Raw genomic sequence first — 11,866 nt, forward strand, 5'->3', positions numbered from 1 at the left:
GCGGAGCAAGCTAGTCCTCTAGAAGAGGGGCTACTTGAGCTGAGCCAGGGCTTCCAAGAGGCACATTGAAGCAAGAGAGGACTCCAACCAGAGGTGACAGCCAGTGCAGAAACATGGAAGCTAGAGAGGGGATGCTGGGCCCAGAGACATCAAGGAGATGAGTTGAATTGCTCCATAGAGAAGGTCCCGTGTTCATTGGCTGGAGTCCAACAATGAAGGGCTTCCATTGCCAGGAGACTGTATTTTCAACATGGTTTTTGATTCTCTTTTTTCCCCCTTTTGGTTTCTATTTCAGGAAAGTACTTGTCTAAAGGCTGATGTTTAAATTCAGGGTCCTTTGGGATCAATCTTATTTGTCCCCTTCAGGCTCAGCAGGGTTTGCATTTTATAGTTGCCCAACTCTTAGGTTTTCTCTCAACGGAACCAGTTATTCTGGGGATTCAATAACAATAGAAGGAGCAGCTGGGTAGCTCAGTAGATTGAGAGTCAGGCCTGGAGACAGGAGGTCATGTGTTCAAATCTGGCCTCCGATACTTCCTAGCTGTCTGATCCTGGGCAAATCACGTCACCCCCATTGCCTAGCCCTTACCAACTTTGGTTCCAAGGCAGAAGGTAAGCGTTTTTAATAAAATAACCCATTGAAGAGTGAGGCTGATGGAGTATATTACTCCACCCCACTTAAGCAAGTAGCAATATGGCAAGTATAATACAGGAGACCATGTTCCAGCCATGATGCTGAGAAGGAACCACTTGGAATGCTGTTGGAGGAGAATATCTCATGCTCGTCCCCTTCTTCTCATTTTGAGGAGAACCTTATGGACTTCGAAGGATCCCGAGGATCCTTCTCATCTACCTATTGATGTTCTAGCAGCCTCCTTGGAACAGTGATGGGAACATCTCTATCAGCAACCAAGGACAGGCTCTATAAAGAGCCAGAAGAAAAACACATTCTACCCAAGGTAGAATCTTGAGGCGGCCAGTAAAGTGACTTTCAGGAGTTGTGAGTTATCCCCCTCATTTCAGGAGTTTTCTAAGCTTGACTCATTTGCCCTGGACTTTCTATGTACACATGAGAGAATGTGTCCACTTGCAGGTAGGAGGGATAGTTTTATATTTAATATTTTATTTTCCCATACGTAATAATTTTAACATACATTTTCTGAATTATGAGATCCAAATGATCCCCCATTCGCATTCTCTCCTCTCTCCCTGAGATAGCAGGCAATTTTATCTGGGTTACACATATACAATCATGCAAAACTTATTTCCATATGTAGAATTGGAAATCTGTTACCCTAAAAACTGCATTTCCCAGGAGTCCCAGAATGACTTCCTGTCCTCACGTACTTCCTATAGACAGAGGGATCAATTCAGTGGGGTTCCTGGTCTCAAGCTCTTTCCTTCCTGGGTGCTGACTGTGGTGGTAAGCAGACTTTTTGAAACGATAGATTAGCCATGAGCACATGGCTTTTATTTTGCTACCTTTTTATTCCTTTATTTCTAATGATCATTAATAAATCTCTTAAAATATATTTTAAATTATATTAATTTTCACACACAAGTAAAACGAGAAATAGCATCTTTCAGTTTGTATTCAAATTCTTTTTTTTTCTTTTTAAACTTTTAACCTTCCATCTTAGAATGAAGACTGGGTATTGGTTCCAAGGCAGAAGACCAGTAAGTGCTCGGTAATGGGGCTTAAGTGACTTGCCCAGGACCACACAACTAGGAAGTGTCTGAGGCCAAATTTGAACCCAGGATCTCCCATCTCTAAACTTGGCCCTCAATCCACTGAGTCACCGAGCTGTGCCCTCCTTTTTTTGCATTCAAATTCCATCCATTCTTTCTCTGAAGGTAGATAGCATTTTATGTCATAAGACCTTCAGAATTGTCCTGGACCATTGTATTGCTGAGAATACCAAAGACTTTTCCTGTTGATCATTGAATAATGTCACTATTGTGTGCAATGTTCTCCTGGTTCTGATTGCTTCCCTCTGCATCAGTTCATGCAGATCTTTGCCAGTTTTTCCAAGATCATCCTGTTCACTGTATTCCATTACAATCCGATACCTCCATTTCCCAGTTGATGGACATCCCCTCATTTTCCAAGCTTTTACCGCCACAAGAAGAGCTGCTCTAAATACTTTTGTACAAGTAGACCCTTCCCTCCTTTTTTGGATCTCTGGGATACCAGTCTAGTAGCAGCATCACTGTATAGCATCATTCTTTGGCACAGTCCCAGATTGTTCTCTGTAATGGTTGCATTTGTGCACAACGCCACCAACACTGCATTCAAGTTTTCCACATCTCCAACATTTTTCATTTTCCCAGTCTGATAGGTGTGAGGTGGTATTTGTCAGACAAATAAGCAGATAGGGGAGGGATTCGGGGAGAAGGGATCTGGGAGGTGGAGAACAGAGGATTTTATCGTCCAGACGCTTTGTTCTCTCATATGGCCAATGTGATCAGCTCTCAATTTCACTCTGAAGCTAGAACCTGCCCATTGCCAGGCTCCAAGCTATTAGGCTGATGACTCAAGGACCCAAGACTGGGCTCTCAACTCCCAGCTGCCAGTCAGTCCATCAGAGCTTCATTCTCCTCAGGGTCTGCTAGATTCAGCCCCTGACTGGTTTACCCAGTGATAGAAAACTGTCCAGAGACGTCTAAGAAAAATAGGCTGTGCTTCACTGAAGCTGGGCTTGGGGCACCACAACCTTTGGGAAGTGTTCCAGGAGATCCACATGCTATTCTTGCAATCATGTCTGCCGGGCAGTAGGAGGTGGACCTGCCGGGACAGGCACGACCGTGGTGTTACCTACTTTCCCATCACTGGCAGCTCCACAGCAGCCTTTTGCCTCTTTACAGATTCTTCTGCCAGAAGGACATACATCTGCAGATGGGCTGGTTCATTGCTGTTAGCTATCAGCACAGTGCCGGAGTGAGCAATCCTTCCCCTTCCTGGGCTCTGCTCCCTCTCTAAATCACAAAGCCTATTCTAAGCTGTCCACACAAATCTCCCAAGCATGAAAAGAAGTGGGAAGGCCTTCATCTCGCTCCTTCAGGCTTTGATTCCCAGCTGACCCACGGACAACATGCTCCGGATGGCTGCTTTGCCTGGCAGGAGATTTCTAACAGATTTGGTATCTTGATGACTACCAGAGAAGGCAAAGTGTCTGCTGACTTGGAAAGGAAACCATTCCAGATTTAATTAGAGCACACACGAGGGTCATCTTTCCAAACAGGAAGAGCCAAATGGAACTGGGAATGAATGAGGAAATGTTCAGTGTCATGCCATTACTCCTTTCCACAAGGTAGGCCTGGGCCCTGAAAAGAAGGGAGACATTGATCGTTTCCTGGCACCAAGTGGCCTTGAAACCTCAGCTTCAGGCACAGACAGGCATGATGGTGTGGTAGGTAGTGTATTGGAAGACCCAAGTTCATGTCTTCCCACAGATACTAGCTATGTGGCCTTAGACAAGTCTCTTGACTTTCTCGTGACTTAGTTTCCCCACATGCAAAATGGGGAAACTGGACTTTATGATTTCTTTTATTGATCAAACTTTCTGGGAAGTTTTTTCATGGTTCTAGAGCTGGAAGGGACCTTGGGAGCCATAGTGCCTATTTTTACAAATGAAAAAGCTTCATGTTCACCCTCCTTGAAGGAGTTTCTACGTGTCACTTGGATATTATAAAAGATACATTTCTGAATAGCCTGGACATGCCTGCTCTGGTCCTTTCCAATTCCCAGCTTCTGGGATGATTCTGAGATGTTTAGAGAATCATCAAGGCAATCAGGCAAACGATAAATACGCGTTCCAGCTCCTCTCCAATTGCCCTCTGCTGTGCAATGTCTAGGGGGCTCTATTCACTTCTGGAGACCATGTTTTTGGATGGACATTGGTGACCTATCAAGGACATTAGGGCAAGTTGAGGACATTCAATGCAAGGCATTTAAGGACCATCTGAAAGGAATAAAAGTGGCTAGTGTAGATTTGACACTTAAATACTTATCAAATATGTGCAAATATTACCTTATTGAAAGATAGATGCTCTTATTATCCCACTTGACAGATGAGGATCCTGAGGCAGACAGAGGTTAAGTCCCCTGCCCAGGGTTATATGGCTTGTAAGTATCTAAGGTCAAATTTGAACTCAGGTCTTTCTGACTCTAGGCCCACTCTATCCACCAAAGCACCATTTAATTGGCAAAAAATGAGTATGTTTAGAGGGCAGCTGGGTGGCTCAGTGGATAGAGATGTCCTAGATTCAAATTTGGCCTCAGACACTTCCTAGCTGTGTGATCCTGGGCAAGTCACTTAACCCCCATTGCCTAGCCCTGCCATGCCTTGGTCATATGCAGATACAGTGTAGAGGACAACATGGGTGTATCCCACCGGGAAAGATGAGAGGTTCAAGCCAGCATCTCCGAGGTCTGAATCCTGGAATCAGCCTCTGTTTTGCAGCCATGCTTGATTGGTTTTTTGCTTTCCCTCTTCCTGGCCTGTTTGCTTCTTTCCTTGAACTGCTTAGCAGGGCGCGTGTCCAAATTCAACTCGATAACCCTGACATTTCGAAGTTAGCTGTTGGCAAAATTGGTACAAACAACAGAACTGTGGAGGCGCCCTCAAGCCCCGACCCCTCCCTCCCAGGCTTTCCTCAGGAAAGTGGGGATTAGTGTTTCTGGTTTGAGAGCCATTTTCATGCTCTTCCACGTACTCTTTCTAATTGCTCGGGGCCTCTAGACACCAGAGGTCTACACACCGCCCAGACATCCTCCTTTACAAAACAGATTCGCCCTCCCCATCCCAAAGCATGCCGGGGCTACCCTTGGGTAGTGCCGTGTGCTCCTCAACACACCGATTTCAAGGACTCCAAAGGAACGTTGGCCATCCCCCACCTCGATGCAGGAGAGCCAGTGAAATGGAACAGATTTATATGGCACGTACCGGAGACGGGGACTTCTTTTCTGGGAGTCCTCTGTGTCAATACAATCATAAGACGATAACAACGGAAAAGCAGGGAAAGGCAGAGGGATAGTAGAGAGTGCGTCAATCCTGGTACCAAAGGGAGGAAGTGCTGTTTCTGAAAACCAGTCAACTGGTGGCCAAGGCCAGGTTTCTGAACCTTTTGATTCCCCACGTAACTAACTTCCGGAGGCTAAAAATTAGAGACAAGTTTCTCATCTTCTGCAATGAAGGGAGTTTCCATGCTGAGAGTTTCCCTAATTGATGAAGTCACATGAAATTGCACAAAGCAAATAATTTGTTCATGCCTTCTTATTTTTTTGGCAAAAATACTTTGATATTTCCAAGAAATACTTGAAGTGCCTCTTTATTTTTTATTGAAAATCTACCCTTTTCTTTTGATGATAAGGCTCATGTTTGCAAGGGATGTCACTTTGGATTCCTTCTTGAGTCTCCTTGCTATTCAGAACACATTATTCCACTCCCTTCTGTGATTACTAATGAATGCCCAATAGTCTTGGTTTCTAATTTCCAATTTCCTTTTCTTTCTATTTGAAGGTCACTTGGAGAATTTGTTGTTTGCCATTGGAATTGTGAAATGTAATCATTATGTGTGTCATGGAGTTTGCAGCATATGTTTTATTTTTGTCATTATTGCTGTTACTATTTTTCTTGAAGTTCATTTATGCTCCCTTATAATTGGGTGTGTGTATTTTGTGTCCTGACATTTTCTTATATTTCTTATATTATTTCTTGCATTATGGTGTTCGGAGAGATCTGTGATCCTTAAGTTGTTTCCACAAGCTTGTCTTTAAGACGGATGCATTTTACTGGTGGAGAGATCATACATTTTTTAAACATGATTGCTTTATTTTCTTCTCTTCTTCCAGACTGGTCTTCACTTCTCTTTATTTGTTTTCCTGCCCAAGCGTCCTCTCTTTTGTTTCTTTGGAGAGATCTGCCTTTGTGAATTCAGGTTTTCCTGTTCTTTCAATTGTTTCTACTATCCAGGCCAACAAAAAAGTCTCTTTTCATGATTCATATTTCTTTCTTGAACCAATTGGAGATGATCTACTGAGGTTTTAGTGAACTCTTGAGAATGTCTATGGCTCTTTGCCTCATCAGGTATTGATTCATTCTCCTTTCTCTTGCAACATTTTTTTCCTGAGACCTTTAAACTCATTTTGGCTGTCCTAGAACCTCTATTGCCTGCTGTTATTAACATTTTCCATGTTGATTTATCTGCTTGTGGTTATGGTTTTTTTTTTTAAAGCTTTTTCTTCCTGGCATTTTTTCAATCCTTTCCCTTCAATTTCTATTGAGACTTTCTTTCTCTCTCCATCCCCTTTAATGGTGGGTCCTTTGAGACCTGGACCTCAAATTCACTTTTCACCAGACTCAGTCCCAACTCCCAAATCCCAAGTGACTTCTTGAAGTATAGAAATGACCCCAGCAGGATGCCAGTCTCCTTTCCTTCAGGGCCAGTGTAGCCCCTTACACATGCTGATGCCTTTCTCCAGTTTCCCCATTCTTTATCTCCCAGATAATTCAATCAGACTGAGCAGTGAAAGAGCAGAGTATGCTGCTATTGTTGTAGGTGAACAAGGTTCTACTTTCCCATTCCACCCCCCCATCCCCCCCCTCCCCCCCCCCCCCCCCCCCCCCCCCCCCCCCCGCCCAGCTAAGACAGGAAAGGAGCAGCAGTGCCTACAGCATTGAATCCTATTGCTTATTGCCATAGAATAAGAAGGACAGGGCATAGTCAGATGTGCCAGCAGAGCTTGCAGTAACAAACAGTGATCCCAGAGTAGATCTGAAGCACCAGGTCCCAAGGGGCCACTTTGCCATAGCATGGTGGCTGTTGGGGAAAGAGATGCTAAGTGAGAACATTCGGGATTAAACTTCTCTGGTGTTACTTTACTCTTGAGTTCTTGAGGTCCTTGCCTGTGGAGACAGCTGCAATTACTGTAGCTCCTACTCGTAAGTCTGAGGGTGGGAGATCTGACAAAGTAGCTAATCCTTCCTCTTGTTGATCATGGAACTTTTTGAACTATATTTTATTGGTATTTTAAAAATCAATTCATGATAACAATAAAAAACAGGCAAGAAAAAATAACAGGAAAACGGATCAATTTAAATCAATTAATAAATTAGATTTGGTTTTCTTCTTCATTAAAAAAAATAATTGCTACACCTCTGATCTGTAACAGTGCTGCGATGAGAAATCTTTGACTTCCTTCAAAGCGTAGCTCAAATACCATTATGTGCAGGAGGTCTTTCTTGCCTTGTCTTTCTTGAAATTAAATCAATTAATAAATAAAATCCCCCTCCCAAACAAGGGGCACCAGGATACGGGAAGGACTCCATAGTATTGTATATAAAGGTGGACTCAAGTGATGCCTAGAAAAGAGGAAGCTCGGAGGGAGCCTGCTAGCTATTTTAAAGCTCTGAATAACTCTTAAGGGAAGATTTGCTGTGCTTTTGTCCCAGAGAGGAGAATTAAAATCAGTGTGGGTCCTTCTTACAGGAATGCATATTTTATATAAAAATTCATAATAGTAAAATTTAGAAAATCATATTTATAAAGCTTTGACCATGTACTAAATATGCTCTTTACATTAATAACCTCATTTTATACTCCGGACATCCTGGGGAGGTAGATGCTCTCGTTATCCTCTTTATTGCTGGAGTTCTTGATTCAACTCAATATGCATGCATGTGTCTAAACTAATGACTAAGTGGTCAAATAGAAGTTCCAGCCCTTTCCCACTATCCCCAGGGACCCAGGGAGAGAGGGAAGATGGTTAAGGATATTTTTATATTTGATTTCTTGGTATATTTGTTTTAGTCAATATGCCATTATGAAAGTTAATGTGATGTTCACTGGTTGCATTAATAAGTAGGGTGCTAATTAGTTAACCAACTAGCATGTATTAAGCATTTGCTATGTGTCAGTGCCAGGAGTATTTAAACAAGGCAAAACCACAGGCACTGACCTGACAAATCGATCAGTCAAAAGGGGGAGGCAACAGGCAGTTGACTATGTACTTAGCAAGCTTTATTCAGTGAGGATGGAAGATGATCTCAGAGGGAAGCCACCAACCGTGAGGGCTGGGGTGGGCAAGAAAGGCCTCCTGCACATAATGGTATCTGAGCTACCCTTTGAAGGAAGTCACAGACTTCTCATCGAGGCACTGTTACAGATCAGAGGTGTAGCAATTATTTTTTTTAAGTAAAGAAGAAAACTGAATCTTTAATTGAATGGATCTTCCTTTAAAGACGTGATCTGATAACTCATGATGATCTCGAGTTCTTGCAACCTCTGTCAATAAAGATCAACTTCTGGAAAATTCTACACCACATGGTAAGAGATCCAAGCCTGAGATAATATAATGGAGATGTTAACCGGAAAGGCATAAGTGTTATTGGGAAGGGGAATATACACCAGTATGGAGGGGGTTGAGCCAATATCATCCCAACCCCTCAGGGGTGGACCTACAAATGTACCCAAATGCATTCTGGAAACCCAAACCTCTAGAACATGTGTAGATTGGGAGAGTAACTCCAGTGACTCATTACATTTATAAGTTTAATCAATGACCTTTGTTTTTATACCTTTACACCGAAAGACTTTCATCTCCAAGTTTAATCCTCTCCTCATCATAGAACCTTCCCCAGCATGAACAGAATTCTACAGCCATAATCCCTCATCTTGCATTGAAAAGATGGAAGTAATTTTTTCCTTCTTTTCAATGGAGAAAAATACAGTAATTATAATTACATGAAACTTAGTCAATTCACATTTACTAAACACATACTGTAAAGTATACACTGTGCAAATCTCTGGCTTTGGTTTCATTGTATTCTGTGTACACTGTTGTGGTCATAGTTGTGTGTGTGTGTGTTTGTGTGTGTGTGTGTGTGTGTGTGTGTGTGTGAGAGAGAGAGAGAGAGAGAGAGAGAGAGAGAGAGAGAGAGAGTTTTGTGTGTATTAGTTCTCTGTTTTTCACTCTCCATTAGTTCTTTTAAGTCTTCTCAGACTTCTCTGAAAGTCTTGCCTTTCTTATGGTGTAAAAATATTCCACAACATGAATGTTCTACAATTTGTTTGCTGTTCCCCAAGTGATGGACATTCACTTCATTTCCTGCTTGTCGCTGGTATGAGAAATCCTGCTCTGAAAACTTTGGTTTCTCTAAGACTTTTCATTCTGTCTTCCACCTTTTGGGGGTATATGTCTCCATGTAGGATTTCTGGTTAGAGTATGGGTTTTTCAACTGCCTGATCACATGGGTCAATGGGGATATGATTGGGGATGTAGACTCTAAATGATCACTCTGGTGCAAACATTAATGGTATGGAAATGGGTCTTGATCAATGACACATGTTAAACCCGGAGGAATTCCTCATTGGATATGAGGGGTGGGGGAGTAGGGGAGGGAAAGAACATGAATTTTGTAACCATGGAAAAAAATCTAAATTAACTAAATAAAATTTTCTTAAAAAAGAAAAAAATAAAGAGTATGGGATTTTACACCCATTTTAGAATAGTTACAAATGGTTTTCTAAACTATTAGAGGAGTTCACAAGCTCCACCAACCATGTATGAATGGATCTGTCTTCCTGTTGCCATTCCAACATGGATTGTTTCTCATCTTTAGCAATATTTGCTGATTTGCTAGAAAGGGGGTGAATTAGAAGGACTGGTTTGATTTGAGTTTCAATGGACAATGCTCAGTCATCCATTGAGCATCTACAACATGGCAGGCACTGAGATAAGCAAGTAAGAAAACCCAAATATAAGTATGGAAGTTGAGTCCTGTACTCAGGGAATTTATATTCTGAGGGAAAATGACATCCAAATGTGGGCTCAAATTGGAAGAGGGGTTGCAGTGTTTCAAAACGGTTAAGGAAGTGATGGGGAAGCTTGGTGCTGGGACACATAAAGCACTTACTATATTTTTAGAGATTTGGAAAATTCTTGAGAGTTGGTTAATATTTTGGGATTCTTTTTTACAGAATTGTTTGTGCGTATCCTTGGACCACTTAGCTATTGGGGAATGCCTCTTGGTCTTATCTGTCTCACGAGGGTCTGTTGAGTTGGGAGGAACTAGACTTGGAGTTGGGATGAGCTAAAGGGCCCCAAGCCCTACCTTGGTTGTGCAAGCCTGGGTGAAACATTCCGCTCGTCAGGGTCTCTGGCCATTAGCTTCAGACGATCGCCAAGTCTACATTGGTTGAAGTTTATTCATCTGGAAGTTCCCTATTGCAATGGAATCACAGGTTCAGCCCTTATTTGGTGGAACTTTCCCATTTCTGCCATAGCTTGCACAAGTTATTCCTTGACCCAGCCCCTGGGGGAGGAACAGAGGAAGGGGGTTGGCCACTTCCCCACAATGGCAGTCATGGGCTTGTCCTCATCCCCCAAAGCTTTCTCACCTGGGGGCCTGCTGATGGAGGGCCCATGTTTTCAAGGCGATTGATTGGGGTCAAGGCTGCACCCTATAACCACGACGTGCTGAGCAAAGCTAACTGGCCCCTGGAGAAGGAGCCCCGGAGCTGGCCCTCATTAGCACTGGCCCAACGTGTGCCTGCCCCGAGCATGACAAAGGTAAACAGACCATAAATGAATAGCCTGGCGATGTGCTAAACTGTTTATTCCTGATTATAATCCGCTGGTCCATCTGATCCCAGCCTGCACTCCGTGAAAGCCCTGGGATGAAATCCACATTGGCCAGCTTCCTCCTGCAGCCAGCGTTTCTTCTGATGCTGAGAAAGAAAGAACCAGCTTCAAATGGGCTTCATAAAAAATGCTTTTTATATATTATACAGTACGCAAATAAATCTTTTAATGTAATTGGAAGAATGCAGACAATTGTAAAAGGGCTGTGGAAGCCCGACTTCTGATTGGCCAAGACTCCATAAAGCAGGGTTTGATGTACTGTGATTTATAGGCAGGCAAAGCTGGCTCTTCTGTGCCGAGATTGGCTGTTAATGTTGTAATGATGTTTAACTGCTGACAAATGAACTACAGGTGGGCCACTTTCTATATTCAGAAAAGGGTTGATTCAAGTGAAAAAGTCTGTCCTCTTTCTGGGTCCCCTGGCCATCCCCTCCCCCTCCTGCACCCCCCTTGCTTTTGACTAAATAGGTGGAAGCCCATTGAACGCCGGAGGAGATCCAAAGGCTCCGGTTGGCTTGGAGTTGATGTGTGACCAGCCCATACTACAGATGGTAACCAGAAGACCCAGGGAATGAGGACATTTCCATATGGGATGTCAAGCTGCTTCTTTTTATTCTTGTCACTAATTATGGAATTTCTCATTAAAATAAGGAGCATGTCTGGTCCAAATTCTGGCATATGTTTCTATTTCTCTGAGCTGATGGAAACCTTATGGATGAACCACCGTACCCTTTGCCTTTCCTCTCTCCAAGGCTAGGGGCAGGCCTGGCCCCAGTGCCCTAATGGGCTGGGTAAACCCTGCTGCTCACCTGCCCTTCCTGCCAGGTTGTGTCTGAGTCCGGGCTCTCCGGGGCTAGAGCTGGAAACGGGCTCCCCACGTGGTTTGGGGCCCATTTGAACCTCAAGCTACATCCCAGATGGCTGCTGCTCTCCAGGTTTCCCTTTGGAGCTCTCCAGCTTCTTTCTCTCCTGGCCCCCGTCATCCAGGCAGACCAGCGCTGGTTATTTATAAACTCTCCTCGGATGCCAAAGCACCATGAACAATCCATTCCCTCCAGTTTACAGGAACACTCAAAGTGCTCTGAAACATATTTCCAACATAACTCATCACTTTGAAGACGGGTCCAAACTTTTGTTCGCATTTATCGACAGGAAGTTGTTTCTCGGCGCTCACATCAGAAGGGGGGCCTTGCCAAGCGCCCCGGTGCCTTCTCACATGGG

This window comes from Monodelphis domestica, chromosome 2 (assembly GCF_027887165.1).
Source record: "Monodelphis domestica isolate mMonDom1 chromosome 2, mMonDom1.pri, whole genome shotgun sequence".
In the NCBI taxonomy this organism is placed as follows: domain Eukaryota; kingdom Metazoa; phylum Chordata; class Mammalia; order Didelphimorphia; family Didelphidae; genus Monodelphis; species Monodelphis domestica.